This window comes from Cheilinus undulatus, linkage group 3 (assembly GCF_018320785.1).
Source record: "Cheilinus undulatus linkage group 3, ASM1832078v1, whole genome shotgun sequence".
Taxonomy (NCBI): domain Eukaryota; kingdom Metazoa; phylum Chordata; class Actinopteri; order Labriformes; family Labridae; genus Cheilinus; species Cheilinus undulatus.
Window position 1 is genome coordinate 14544707 of NC_054867.1, and position 15304 is coordinate 14560010.

The 15304-nt window shown below is 39.8% G+C and overlaps 1 protein-coding gene across 2 annotated transcripts in view; it reads left to right on the top strand.

The window, feature by feature from the left end:
* foxp1b (forkhead box P1b) overlaps positions 1–15304 on the top strand; it is a 206310-nt gene that overhangs the window by 45984 nt on the left and 145022 nt on the right. For both annotated transcript variants that reach the window (XM_041783699.1, XM_041783698.1), the window contains exon 3: positions 14375–14442. The gene's annotated coding sequence lies outside the window, so the exon portion shown is untranslated. The remainder of the gene's footprint in view (positions 1–14374; positions 14443–15304) is intronic.

Below are 15304 nucleotides of genomic sequence, written 5' to 3' on the forward strand. Positions count from 1 at the left end.
TGTACAAGCATGTAAAATTCTATCTGGAATGCAAACAGCCTGTTATATTTCCAGAGGAATTTGCAGCACAGGTCTGAAAAAAGGGAGGGGGGAAGGGGGGGCATTCAGGTTTGGAGGGAGGAGGAGCAGTGTTCATGTGGTAAGCCAACATGTTGTTCACATCCGTGTCAGACTGAGACTAATGAAGGCCAGACTGATCCTTGGATGCAAGCCTTAAGTAAATGATCCCTCTTTGAATATATTAGAGCTCCATAGCGGCGTTGTGCCTCCCTGCTGTGCCAGCTCTGCTGCATGTTGTCTCGTGGTCTGATGGCACCGGTCATAATGACAGTCACGGTGTTTGATCATGTTTGTGCACCATCCAACCTGCATTCGGTTTGTCTTTCAGCAGTGTTATTACGCCGACTTGTTGATGAAACACACTAGCCGAGTGTGTGTAACTCACCAACAAGTTCTGCAAAAACAGTGCAATAAGAAATGGAAAGTCTGAGTGGTGTGTCATTTGACAATGTAAATGCGCCCTCTGAAATGTTTCCCCACCCTCTGAAGAGGCGTTGAATTTACATAACAGGCTGGTGTTTGGTGCTCATGCAAATGACTCATGTAGGGTGGCTGTGGATCAGTGGGAAAGTTGGGTGACCCTAACCTGGGAGGTCAGGGTTAACCTCAGCTCTTAAGTGACCTTTTCTCCTGTGCTCCTGAGTGGCTGATAGCGTAAATGTCACAAATAAACACTGATGGACACTTGTCATAGCTGCCTCCGTCATCAGTGTTAATGAGGATATGGTGTGAACGAGTAGAGCCTCACAATTAATTGACTCTTAATAAAGATCACAATGTCAGCCTTCCGACATTCTTACTTGCATTTACATTGCACAGCCATAGACCTTCCATGTGGTCCTTTTTTGGAAGGAGGGCTGCAACAAATGATTATTTTGATAATTGATTGATAGGATGATTATTTTTCCAATTCCCTGATCAATCAGATAGATACAGCATTTTCAATTTCCACCCTTTTATGTAAAAACAAAACAACATATGTCAAAGATATGTAAAAAATATGAAATTGTAAATAATTACTATAAAAAGTTCAATTAATTTCAATGTTGGCAAATACAATTAAAACCAGAAGTTTAAAGAAACAAAACCTTTTTAACTCACTGTCTGACATAAAATCAGATGAAAATGTTCCCGTTTTAGGTCAGTTAGGATTACCACATTATTTCTATTTGCAAAATGCCAGAGTAATGAGAGAGATACTTTTCATCTTTGTCCCTGCTTTATTTATTTTACTCTATTAAATACATTGTTCAGTCCGTTGACCAATGAATTTAGTTGCTTTCAATTCAGTAACTTCACTAATTACTGAAATAACTTGTATCATAAGACTTGAACACTTTTATTTGCCACCCAGTGAAGTGAATGGGCATTACAATGAAAGAATTTGCTTCAGTTGACACGGCCTTGATACACAAGAATTTAAAGTCAATTTGAAGTACTTTTTGTGATGTTCTAAGTATTTTCCTTACATTTCAATTATTTAATACACATTAAGCTATTTTTCCAAAAGTCTATGATTCTGCATTGAATAAACAAACTCTTTATCCGACTTTTTTTTTTTTTTTATGTTCCACTAAATCAATGTAAACAGATAAACAAACAGAACATTAAGAACAAAACCAGGGGAAAAGTGGGAGACAGGACTTGCTGAATGCTTCAGGACACCTGAGGGAAGGAAATGCAAGGATATGTATTTATTATTTAGGGTAAAGTTAGCTGATATCTGATGACATTAGTTCCCTTACTACCAGTAATGTTGTCTTATAAATAATGTTACACAATCTCAATGCTGCAATGCAATGCTCATTTTGCTTAGATTCTCCAAAATGTGTATCTTCTTTTAAACAGATCAAACTTAACTCATTAAGTATTTACGCTCTGACTGTCATCCACTGCTGTCATGAATGGTAGCAATAGCAACAGCAATAGCTAGCAATCAAAAAATGCACATAAACATGTGCACTAGCAGGGTCATAGATCTACAGTCCTGAATCTGCTGCCTGCGAGCCTGCAGATACACCCTTCTAGCCCATGCTTCTGCCAATCGCGGGGCAGCGTTGAGCAATGCGGCCAACTGTTCAACCCAGAGTAGCAAAACACAACGAAAAAGAAACATTTAAAAGACCTGAATTGAGTTTTCTAAGGAAATAAAAACAAATAATGAGTGAGTTATTAGAAAATACAAACATATCGATGATGTTGGCACAAACACCGACATCTGACACTGACTGAGCAGAGGACGAATCATTCTTTCTTCACGCTTTGGGGCAGCATCAGAGTAGCTCAGAGACGATGACCTCTAGTGGATTAGTTTTTCAGTGTCCACTCCAACACAACAGTTGATGAGTTTATTTAAGGATAACCCCTTGAGATGCGGTAATTCGAGGGGGTCCCAAGGACACAAATACAACATAAACAATATAAACAGAATTACATGACAAACAATCGATACATGTTACAAAGAAGAACGGCTCGCTTCCCGAGTTCCACCCACTTCCTCTACCTTCAGATGTACCAAATCATTAGAAACAGTAACAAAGATGATCGATAGGTTCACAATAGTAGTAAAAAACAGTTGTATGATTCATAGTCAGTGTTACTGTGCGAATAAGCTGAAGGAGCATCATGCACAAATTAAAAGCATGAGCATGTTGTTTTAAGATATGAAAATAAAGAAATCATGAAGCAAGGGAGAGGGCTGATTACTTTCAATAAACAGGGGAGATTATTCCAGTCAGAAGGAGCTTTGTTATTGAATGATCTGCCACCAATTTCTTTGGAAATTCTGGGGACGGAAAAGGAGGGTGTTGTATATGTCTGAGGGAATAAACAGATCTGCATGGAACCAGTGATTTTTGTAAATTAGAGTGAACAGATTTAAAGATAAACTGAATCCAGTAAAAGCGGCGTCCTGATTGATGCACACTAGTATGAGGGTATTGACGGGTGTAAAGTTTAAAAATGCACAGATCTACTTTCATGCATGCATTGAGCATAAATGAGCCTTTAGCCGGACCAGGGTATGTTACATACATGTACGGCAACAAACATAACCACAACTGTGACCTGAGCTAAGGTGAATATTGAAGAGAACCAGCTTGCCACATGGCAAAAAAATGAATGCCTTTACAGTGTCTCATGCAAGACATACCGCAATGGTGCCGACACCCGGCTGACATGGCTGATCTTTATCCCTATTTTTTTCCTTCTGAAGTCATGTTTGATCCTGTGAGTTTCTGTGACATCTCATGTCTCTGGAATCACTGCTGTGAAAGTCCCTACAACAATCTGCAGGTGTGTGGTCTGGGGGTCCGTCCAAGTCATCTAGAGGATTCTGATGTTAAACATCACTTGAAACTGTCCTTATGTCTGTGATCATCCACGTTTTTCACAAATCAGTTGAGATCTGAACATCGTCTAGTGCATAGCAAGCCCGAGACGGGCAACACAAGATGACAAACAACAGATGTGTCACGCAGGCTGAAATCAAAACAGACGTCCGGCGTGGAGTTGTGCATATCATCAGACATGGTTGCTGTGATGAGGGTGTGAAGCAGTGAGTGTTGTTGGCAGATGAGACAAGGCAGCGCCTCTGCTGCTCTCAGCTTCCTTTCTCGAGGAGGACAGGCATGTTTGTAGGCTGCCTTGACAACCTTAGTCTCTATGTCAGGGGGTGCTTGCTGCTGCTCTGATCACATGTACACTACATTCAAAGGGCGTTATATCAGCTGTATGACAGGTAGGCTCCCAAAGAGACAACAGCCAAAGGGGATGTCCTTTTTAATACACTGTCTGAGTACAAATGCACAGTGTGCCAAGACAAAATAACATCTTTCGACATTATTCTGAATGCTCTTATGTTGTCTTTTTGTGTTGGAAAGAAGCTGGTAGCAGAGTGCCATTTTTGAAATGCACTGAGGAGCAGAGGCCTGCATGGATGATACTCACTCCATACTAAGGGACTGCTTCGACCATGTCAGAGGGCACCAGGCTTTAGCTTTCTACAGGAAACGTGTTGATGATATTCTAAGCAGCTTTATCTGCTGATTGCAAAGGCTCCACACGCAAATAGTTTAACTGCATGAAATCCATCATCAGAGTAAGTGAAAGAATAAAGGTGCAGACTCTGCTTGGGACTGTCACCACCACATCTGTTTACTATGATGTTCATATCCATGGGTGTAATAGAGCTTTCTCCCTGAGGGCAGCATTAACACACACTTAAATACATCCGTTCCCTCTGCTTGTGAGCGTGTGTTTGTGTGTTAAGTATCATGGCCGCTAACACTTCTATGTAAATGTGTTTTATCAGTTTTGCAAAAATTGCCCGAGCACAGTGTACGTGGGTGATTCACATGATCAGCTCTGTGACTCTGAAACATACAGAGGCCATTTGTTGCATATAGGTAAGCTGCATTGTTAACAAGTTTGAAGGAAGAACATAATCATGCAAATGATGGTGTGTCAAACCAGATGCAAATATGTGCCATCTTTGGCCCAAACCTAACTGCCTGCACTCACTGTCAACTGTATATGTAAATTAAAGTTTGAACATCTAGATCTCAAACATTCAAATGTTCACACAAAACAATAAAACACATTATGGCTCAAAGGATTTGCTTACAACTCTGTTTGCTGTGAGGCGAGGATGACGATAAGGGAGAGGGATGGATGGGTGGACTGAGGGTGAAACAGAGCAGTGGACAATAAAGTACACAACCAAGCCTTTGTCTGCAGTTCTGGCATTATGGATCAATAATTTTATTATTATTATTTTAGGTACTAACAGACAGCATTTTATTTAGATTAACTCAATAATCTCCAACAGCTACTGTCTTTGTTTTAAGGAAAGAAGGTACTCTGCACACAGCCTTACTCAATTTTTAATTTTATTTCTATTGTTATTGTTCTAGTACTACTATTACTACTACTAATCATAAAAATAATAAACATGATAAAATAATTACCAGACAGACAACTTTAAATACAAAAATAAATGTAATTGTTTGACACACAAACAAGTACACGCTCCAAACAAGTCCATGTGCATTAAAGGTACAGTTTCAGAGCAAAGACTGCAAGGATGCTGAATAGTCATGATCAAAAAGTATAAAACATGCACAATGGCACATTATGGAGACAAGACTGCTTTGGATTAAGCATCTGCACACAGTTATCTCACATGTATAACTTACATTCTTTGGTCTTTTTTAGGATGAAGTCTTTCTGCAGTAAACCACATGAACATCACCATTAAATATGCAAGCATGTAGCATTCAAAATGGACTCATGATAAAGGAGCCTCACATGTCAGGCTAACCACTGAGCTGGAGAATGGGTTATGTGTAAATTGAAGATAAGGCCCATTTTTAATCCATCCTCTCCCAGTGATTTTTACATGGTGGAATGTGAGCACCTCATGTCACAGAGCCTGCATATGTCCCTTCCTTTAATGGTAAACAGGCAAAGCTAGAATACTGGTCCCTGCTTTGATGCCATGTTTGTCTGGCTTACATAACAGTTAAAGTTGCTGTATCACTCGAAATGATGGTCCATCCTAATAAGCTGCAGTCCAGTAGAAATATTTAATGGAGATGCAGCAATGTAGATGATGCTATTGTTGTCTTAGGCTGAATTTGTGCATTATTTTGGCATCTTTAGCCTTATTTTTGTACATTTTGGCTTTTAAGGTTACCATTTATCATTTTAAATATAAATTCTATTTATATAGAGTATAAATGTGAACATTTCAGTAAAGATTAATATTAACTGGCTATTATCAAAAAAAAGCTGAACTATGAATACATTGCAATGCATTATAAGTTGCAGTATAAGTGACGTGCACTAAACTGTCCAGTCCCTTTTGACGTAGTTTCCTCTGAAGCTTGGAAAATAGTGCATTGGTTTTTATACCCTGATGCTTGAGTACAGTCAATGCCAATCCTGCCCCGGGGTTAATAGCAGCGCCACCACAGGGTTAAGTTTGCTAGCGTTTGTTTGAAGTTAACATTAATTGATTGTCCATAAAATGCATCAAGTACTGCTCAGAGTTTAGTATAGGGCAGGATCTGGTATCTAATGTTTGCCAAAGCTTTTATAGCTAGTCCTGTTAATCATCTCCCCCCTCTGATCCATACTGTGTATTTCCTAGTTTGGTACTTGATGCCCTAAATTTAAAGACACCATAACAATAACTATACTAGGTGACTTTGTCGTCCATCTTTTATTCACCAAATATATCACAGAGCTAAAACACTTAGTGAGCCTATAGATGAAGATACATGCAGTCCTTTGCTGCTTTTGATTTGTAACTACAAACTGGCCTTTAAAAAGATAAGAAATAAAAATAGTAACAATATTATTGTATAACATAAGACGAGAATGCTGAATGTGATAGCCAGAATAATTTAAATATTTAAAGATTTTTATTGAAATTTCTTTCAAATGAACATCGACAAGAATGCATCAAGGATGAGTGTTTTCCTCTGGTTATCCTCCAGGCGTCTTTATTTCTTTGGTTAGTCTCTACCTCATTAATGTTCTAACCATGTGAGAGAAACAGACCATACTCCATATCCCCAGGCTGGGTGACATCTCAGGCTGAACACACACATTTACACACCAACATATGTTCACAGACACACAAATATCCCCTCAGCTGTGTAAAGTCCACTGCCTCTTTCAGAAAGAGAAGCAGCTGAGCTGGCCTGATTAATATGACAATTGCCTAATTAACCGGACCTCGGTCTCAGTGAACCAAAATGGCTGTTGGCTCAATAGTTCCTTTTTTTAAAAACCTTTTGTCTCTTTATCATCACAAAATCTGACTTTATACCCCCGAAAAATGCGTAAGACCATTTAATGCAAATGAAAGACATTTCATTTTGGCTATTATTTTTTTTCTGTTTTAATCTTCATTTAAAATTTTGTATGCACTTTAAGCAACTTATCATTTTACAGTACAAGTGCCTGCAAACAAGAGAGAGATACATACATTTTAAACATTTAACCCTGTAATTTTTAGCATTTTCAATTATAGTTTAACAGTTTGATTATTTCTGTGTCATAAGGCCCATTATATTTATGCACTGCATCAGTGAAATTATACTCTCCTCCCTCAAAAGAGCTACAGTGGAAAACAAAGATTTCTGTATCAGTTCCAGTGAATGTTATGCATACACTATATGAATTTGTCGCCTGGCCATTACACCCAAAGGAACTATAATGACACATCTACTTTATATGGAGTTGCCCCCCTTTAGATAGATACTATAACAGTCTCACTCTTCCTGGATGGCTTTCTATAGAATTTAGGAGTGTTTCTGTGGGAATTTGTGCCCATTCATTCTGTAGATAATTTAGAAGTCAGGCGGTGATGTTGGACGAGAAGGCCCGGCTTGTAATCTCTGTTCCTGTTCATCCTAAAGGTGCTTGATGGGGTTTATGTCAGGGCTCTGTGTCAGTCAGTCAGGTTCTTCCACATTGAACTTATTGCCTTATTGTCCTGGCTTTGTGCACCAGGGCACAGTCATGTTAGAATAGCAAAAAGGCCTTCCCCAAACTGTTGCCACAAAATTGGAAGCATAGCATTGTCCAAAAAGTCTTGGTTATACTGAAGCATAAAGATTGGCCTCTACAGGAGAAAAGGGGCCTAGCCCAAACCCTGAAAAACAGCCTCATACCACTATCCCTCCTCCACCAAACTTAACAGCTGGGACAGCGCAGGTAACGTTCTCCTGGCATCGAACAAACCCAGACTCGTACATCCAACTGCCAAACAGAGAAGTGTGATTCGTCACTCCACAGAACACATTTCCACTGCTGCACAGTCCAGTGTCAGTGTGCTTTACACCACTCCATCCAGCGGTTGACATTGGACTTGGGGATGTGAGGCTTGCATGGCGGCCATTGAAACCCATTCCACGAAGCTTTGTGCTTACATTAATGCCAGTGGAAGTTCTGAACTCTTCAGCTATAGAATCAACAGAGCATCTTTTACACACCATGCACCCTAGCGGTCGTTGACCTCGCTCTGATTTTGCGTGGTCTTCTGAGATGCTGTTGTTCCTAAACGCTTCCACTTTCTAATAATATCAATTACAGCTGAGAGTGGAATTTCCCAGACCGTCTTATTGCAAAGGTGGCATCCATCACAGCACCACGGTTAAAGAAACTGAGCTCTTCAAAACGACTCTGTTTGTATCAAAAATGTTTGCAAATGGAGACTGCATGACGTGCTTGAGGTCATATATCTATGGCAATGCTACCCTGCCAGTTAACCTGTCTCACTTATTGTTTTCCTGCATGTACGTCCGTCATTTTTATTTTTTACATCACATGGAAAGAAAACAAATCTTCATTATGTGGGCTTGACTGAAACTTTGCCCCTCAGCTAATCCAAACAGAATTTTTATAGGTCAGCTTGGCACAACTTAATCCCACTTTGCTGTCCAAATCTCGATTTGACAATGACACTTGTCCTCCAATTATTCTCTTGCATATTTATAGACATGTCCAAAGTGCATGATGAGAAAAAAAACATTATTAAAAAAAACTTTAATGACTGAAGAAGAAACTGCTTTTCTGTACTTTTATCATTCTGTTGGTGTGAAGGTCTATAGGGAGATAATTATGCTTTAGTCTGGAGCTAATGAAACAAAAGCTTTGCTTTTCTTGTGGAAAAGAGGGGCAGATCTTTTGTACTGCTATCTGCAGACATCTCCCACCCTTGACGAGGCACAAAAAGAGCTGGCTTTGCTTTAATGCTGCAGCCCCTTCCGCTGCCTGTCAGACTGTGGCTGATATAAGCCAAGTGTAAATGAAGTCAGTGTCAAAATGGGTCTGTCTCACAACCGGCTCCTTGTGAATGTAAGGCATGCTGAAAAAAAAGACAATATCTCATTAAGTCATCTGAGGTGTACTGTGATTTGAATGATGGGGATTCGGGCTACAAAAATATCTTTCAAACTTCTGTAAATGAAATGCTATTACAGTAATCCTACAAAGAGACACATTTTTCCTCATTGAATGACCTTAATTTGTTTAGCACAAAAAGCATGATTTTGAGTATACCACAGGGCAAATCTGGAGCCATGTGTGTCATCTCTGTGTCATGTCTGATTTCAACCCTTTTTTAATATGGAGAAGTAATGAGCAAGGCCCGAGTGGAGTATGCCCAACCCATGTGGCCCAAACCATGTGGCACAAGTGGTGGCCGGAGAGCACATAAACTCTCCTTGTGAAAGTTCACATCTGGTGTGTGGAGCTGTGTGGCTATCCCCCCTCCCCTTCATGCTGTAGCCCCTCCAATAACACTCTCACATTTCATCATCTGTTCTTCAGTTCCAGGTTACATCTGTTGTTATTGTTCTCTACTGATAAATAGCTTGAACAATGGAATAGAAACTTGATGAGCTCCAGCAGAGGAAGGGAGCTGGTTATAAAAATATGAGTGTATGATACTCATCGTTTGTGATCCTGTTGTTTCCTTATTGCACAAACATTTTCAGATCCTTTAGTTTTCTTGTATTATGTTTTCTTATGGATCGGTAAGACTTCCTGAAAACACAGAATAGCCTGTAAAATAGTAGTTCGGTAGTGTTTTAGTATCCAATTCATAGTTTTCAGCCATGTGATCAGTACTGAGGCCTGGAGGGCAGAAAGAGCTTAAACCAGTGGCAGATACCATGACAACTGCAGAAAACAGAGATGCTATTTTTAATTTTTTTTTTTTTTTTTTTTTTATTATTATTTTTTTTTCTCACTTTGGGCCCTTATACAGTACAGAGACAAGAAAGTCTTTGGTGTTTACATATTTACAGTAATTGCAGCATTTACAATTACAGTGCCTATAAAAAGTATTCACCCCCTTGAATGTTTAACCCTTTTATTAGTTTTATAAATCAACCATAGTAAATTTAATTTGGCCTTTCTGGAAAAAAAAAAAAACACATCTTTGATGCCAAAGTGAAAACAGATTTCTACAAAGAATTTGTCTCAGTGATTGTAGTATAAAGACACCAGTCTGTCTGTCTGGAGGGTTCAGTCAACAGTTAATCAGTATTCCTGGCTATCATTACACCATGAAGACATAAGAACACTTCAGGCAACTCAGAGAAAAGGTTACCGAAATGTACAAGTCAATGAATGGATACAAAATAAATTCCAAGGCACTGAACATCCCCCGGAGTTCGGTTAAATCCACCATCAGGATGTAAGGAATATGTGTGTAAATCACATGTGTAAATCTGCCTAGATCAGGCCGTCCTCACAAACTCAGTGACAGTGCAAGAAGGAGACTAATGAGAGAGGCCATCAAGACACCTATGACTACTCTGGAGAAGTTCCAAGTTTCAGCAGCTGAGATGGGAGAGACACTGCATACAACAACAATAGCCTGGGTTCTTACCCAGTCAAAGCTTTATGGGAGAGTGGCAAAGAGGAAGCTCTTATTAAATCTGGACTACAGTTTACTAAAGGCATGTAGGAGACCCCATGGTCAAATGGAAGAAAGTTCTTCAGTCTGGTGAAACCAAAATCGTGCTTTTTGGCCATCAGACACACTATACCCACTGTGAAGCACAGTGGTGGCAGCATCATGCTGTGGGAATGCTTCTCCGCAGCCAGTGCTGGGAGGCTCATAAAGTAAGAGGGTAAAATTAATACAACAATAAAATATAGCACAATTCTTGGGAGCCGATTTATTTTCTAAATTTATAGCAAAACCTTCACTGAAATGTTGTAAAGACAACAAGGTGAATGTTTGGGATGGGCTGGACTTTTAAAGAAGTTCTAGGGAGATGATTGGTCAAAGGTTCTTTCCTTCATATTCAGTACCAGCCGGTCCGATTGACAAGACAAAATGAAGTAGTCAGGAATGCGCAGCTCTGGTAAGTTTGGCAGTTAGGGCCAAAGTCATATTTTACCGATGTTAGAGCTTTTCTGTGGATAAAACTCATGCTGAGGCCAGTGGGGAGAAGAGCAAAACATCTTCTCTGTCAAGAGAAGCTTTTGGTGTGGCTCTTTGCTCTGTATTTAATAAAGAAATGTGGCCCAGTTCTGACAAAACTGCCACTATGCTATAGCTACCTCTGAGCTAAATGCTTCACCGGTGGTAGCCATTGCTACCCTCTCCCAGTACAACTAAACCCCACCTGTAGCTACTGCCTCATTTTCCTGAATGATGCTGATTGGTCTGGTCTGTTCTCACAGTTGGCACAATTGTTTCAGACTGGAGCTGTGCAAGATGGGTTTGATGACAGACATGGAATCTGGCCAAACTTCGAGAAAATATGGACACACGAATGAAATAAAATCAGAATAGGGACAGAAAGCTCAGTCTATATGTATTGGTTGAATGTAGAACATAGAGTAAATGAACCTTTATTGCTAGAAGTTCCTTGGTATTAACATTAAAACGTTTCTGTGCACACTGTAAAATGTAAGCGTGGTTTAAAGTTACCTGAGGAGTTGGAGAGGTCTGACATTAACCTTATACACTTTTGCTTTATGGGCTTAGAAAAAAAGCATCAACATGGGTCAGGATTTGTGTTGGGTTTGACTCCATGGGTTTTGATTCTCTGCACATGTCAGGTGAATGTCCCTGTTTACAGAGGATGTCTCAGTGCTACTAACAAGATCCAGATTGTCAGAGCTAAAAGAAATTAAAAAAAAGAAACAACCCTCCTTTTTGAGACAAAGCCATCTAACCTGTCCTCAATAAAAGCTCAGAAGAAAGGAGGGAGGAAACCCTGTGCAGTCAGCCTGTGAAGCTTATCAGATCATACAGTAAGCAAGCTGCATTTGTTAAAAGGTGACTCATGCTGTATATTTCCCTGTGCTCTCATACGTAGACGGTGAGTTGGTAAATTGCCTGTACTCACCCTTAAAACAAACAACAGTGACCCTGCATGTATAAATACCACTGACTAAACAACAACTCTTCTCCACCCTCCTATTTCAATGCTTACATGTCTCATCCAGCCTTAAGGAGTGCTAACACGTGCCACTTTTCCTCTTCCAAACCTGCTGTTAGGGCCTGGCATGATAAATAAAAACTCTAGATTTACTGAGATGCTGATACTTAGTGATGAAAACATCCCAAATGGAGGCAGAGACAACTCTGGCAGACTCCTATTGACAACCATTGAGTTGAGCATAAATTAAAATGGTAATGATGCGAGAAGGTTCATTAACGAGTTGCCACGAAAGTAGCCTCAGATACAGTTGTAAGCGTGCTTGGAGTAATTAATGGAATAACTTTACTTAGTGGTAAATATTCATGGGCCCTCAGCTTTTTGTCTGCGCAGTGTAAAGAGAGATGAAAGCTTGTCCATTAGCGCAGCTGAAGAGCTGTCCACACTGAATACGAGCCTTTTGTTAGTATTGGGTTTGTTTCAATGGAGGGATATTTATATTGCATGCAATCTTATAACAAAGCAAAAGACACTGTTAACATACCTGAGACTATACTGTCGAGCCTGACCCTCTTACAAAAACACTTCACAGGCGCGTGCTGCCTAAAATGAGTCTTTGTGCTCGGATATAACCACGGCAGTTCATTATGAAAGAAAAAAAAAAGCTTCTGATTACCTCTTCCCTTTGAAAACAGGTTGTTTGATGCATTTTGTTTGCTCGTGACTATAATGAAGCCTGTGGTATTTGCATAGAAAAGGGGAACATTTATTTGGACCATATGATCCTCCATTGATTGTCTGGTTAACGGTCATGCTGTCTATAACACACAAGTCTTTCAACTAAAATGGGATTCTTTTGTCAAAAGTCTTTATTGTCCTATTTTCCACTCTGTTTGACCCATTGCACAAGAAGTATTATCTCAAGACTTTACAAGAGAAGCTTGCAAAATGCTCCTTGGGCTCCATTGTCTTTTCAAATTGTTGCATTTTGATTCATATTCTTAGCTTTGGCTTCATACTGAGCGTGCATATAAACCACCTAGGTGTCTAATTATCTCAACCAGGAGTTGTTCTACTCTTTAAAAATTTAATGTGGGAGTGTGTGATGGGCTAGGTTTTTCCCAACTGGGTGAAACAGCATGTACGTGTTTATCCTTATCCCACGTTCTGCGCACCCCTACTGTTCTAAATGGCAGTATTACAGCCTTGTGCTGTTTGAAATGGAGACAATTATCTGCTTATGCATTACAAGATGGGCTCTATATTACAAGGAGAAAAGGCGTACAGCTGCTCTCAGGATCCTGTTGTTGCCTTTTCTCCGAAATACAAATTTTCCATTATTAAAATGATGAAACATTTATCTAAATGGATGTTATGCGTTGGGTAAACTCATTTAGCTCCCGGGGCTCTTGCAGGTGATGGGACTTAATGATGTTTAGTAGTTTTGAACTGAAAATATCTCTAATTTGTCACCACTCACCATTGATTTATTCCATTGATGATATGCTAATTGAAGTGTAATGAATAACAGTAATAGGATAGTTGTGTGGGAATGGTCCATTTTGGATGATTGTTCAACCCTCAGAGCCAGCTGCATGGTGACTTGTGTTTCCGTCAAGAGCATTTAACACATAGTTATTGTTGAAGCTGAGCAACGTGGCACCTTTTGTTTCTATCTGTCTACTTTAGATACACTGGCGTGAACGCATGGCCGCAGTTTTGACTGTCAAATATAAATAGCAAAAGAACAGTAGGAGAGGTATTCTTATCTTTCTCTTTCTGGATATGCTTTAAAGCTTTTATTTAAATGCACATGAGGTATTGCTCCACAGTTCCTCCTCAGTTTACCATAAAAACATGATTTTGTTTCCTCTCGTTTTTTTATCTTTCATTTCCCGGGTCGAGAGAAAAGCTGCATGGATGCAGATCGGGGGGGGGGGGGGATTGAGCTGAGCAGGTACACGTGTACCGGGTTTGTCACTGTGGGAGGGGAAGAAGGGCATCTATGGTCAGCGACATGGACGTTTTTTGTCTTGCAAATAAGTCATTCACTCACTTCTGGCAGCTCCGTTGTTCATTTGTTATCATGACTGGGTTTATTTGTGGTTAACGGATGGAGAGAAGAAAAGAGCCTGCTCTAAACAGAATAGTGGCTGTTGGCCTTTAGCGGCAGAGGACAGAACATCGGCCGGCATGGCCTCAGACAAACACAGAAGATCAAACAAGCAAAAGAATGCAGAGGCTTGATTTCTATGATGATTTCTAAGAACTCTATCCAGAGCTAACAGAGTCAACTGTGCAACTTTTTTTTGTAAGTCTGAATGCTGATGACAGAGCCCATGTTTTAAAGGATGGATTTCATTTATTACTCTGAATATTTCTCTGTTTCATGTCCACAGGGTCAGGCGGCTGTTTGACCACCGCTGGAGCTAAAGATTGCTTAGAATAAGCAAACCCATAGCAAAAGGTAAACATGCAATCATTCACCCTGACTCCATGCCATGTGTGTGTGCAAAGCTGTATTGATTTGGCTTAATAATTATCCATATGCAGAGAGCATGTCTTGTTTGTGCACAGTATTTTGTGGTGGAAAGCCCAAGAGTTGCCTCTGTCAGGGTTTTAAGAAGTGACAAAGTAGCATAGATGCTTAAAAGATAGTCAGAGGTTTTGTTGTCTAATGCTGGCCTTACACCAGAGGATTTTGCTAAAATGTTTTAAAGACTAAAATCTGGGAACCTCTCACAACTAAAGACAGTTTGCCAGTTTTCATACCAAGATTTTACTTTGACTTTGTGTCATTAACTACAACACTAGATAAGATTCCTTAAGAGATTATTTCCCAATGAAAATATGAAACACGTTTTACGTTACGTGATGCCAAGACTGCAGAAAGACTGCCTTAAAACTGCTCAGATCGAGAGTTCAGTGACCACTTTACACCTTGCGACTGAGATCATGGGTGTGTGCTGCAAACGAGCAAGACTCTCATGATTTTATTCTGACTTTTCTGACTTTGGAGTTTTGTCAGCAACTTTGAAATCACTTGGAACGTCATTTGGTGTAAACCCAGCATTAGTTTAAATGTTTTATGTTGCTCTAAAGAATTTGATTTTTTCCCCTGCCAAGCTCTCTCCAATTTTTTGGCCAATTGTTGACAGCTTCATCGTTTTAAAGCACTGCTTCCTACACAAAGAGGTTTGGGTGGAGGGATTAACAACTCAGTCTTACCTCTAACTGTTTTTTAGTGGGTATCTTTTGTCTGCTTCGTATTCCTTTTTTCACTCTGAGGAGAATCTGCTTCCCAGTGATGTTACTTTTTACCTTGTGCT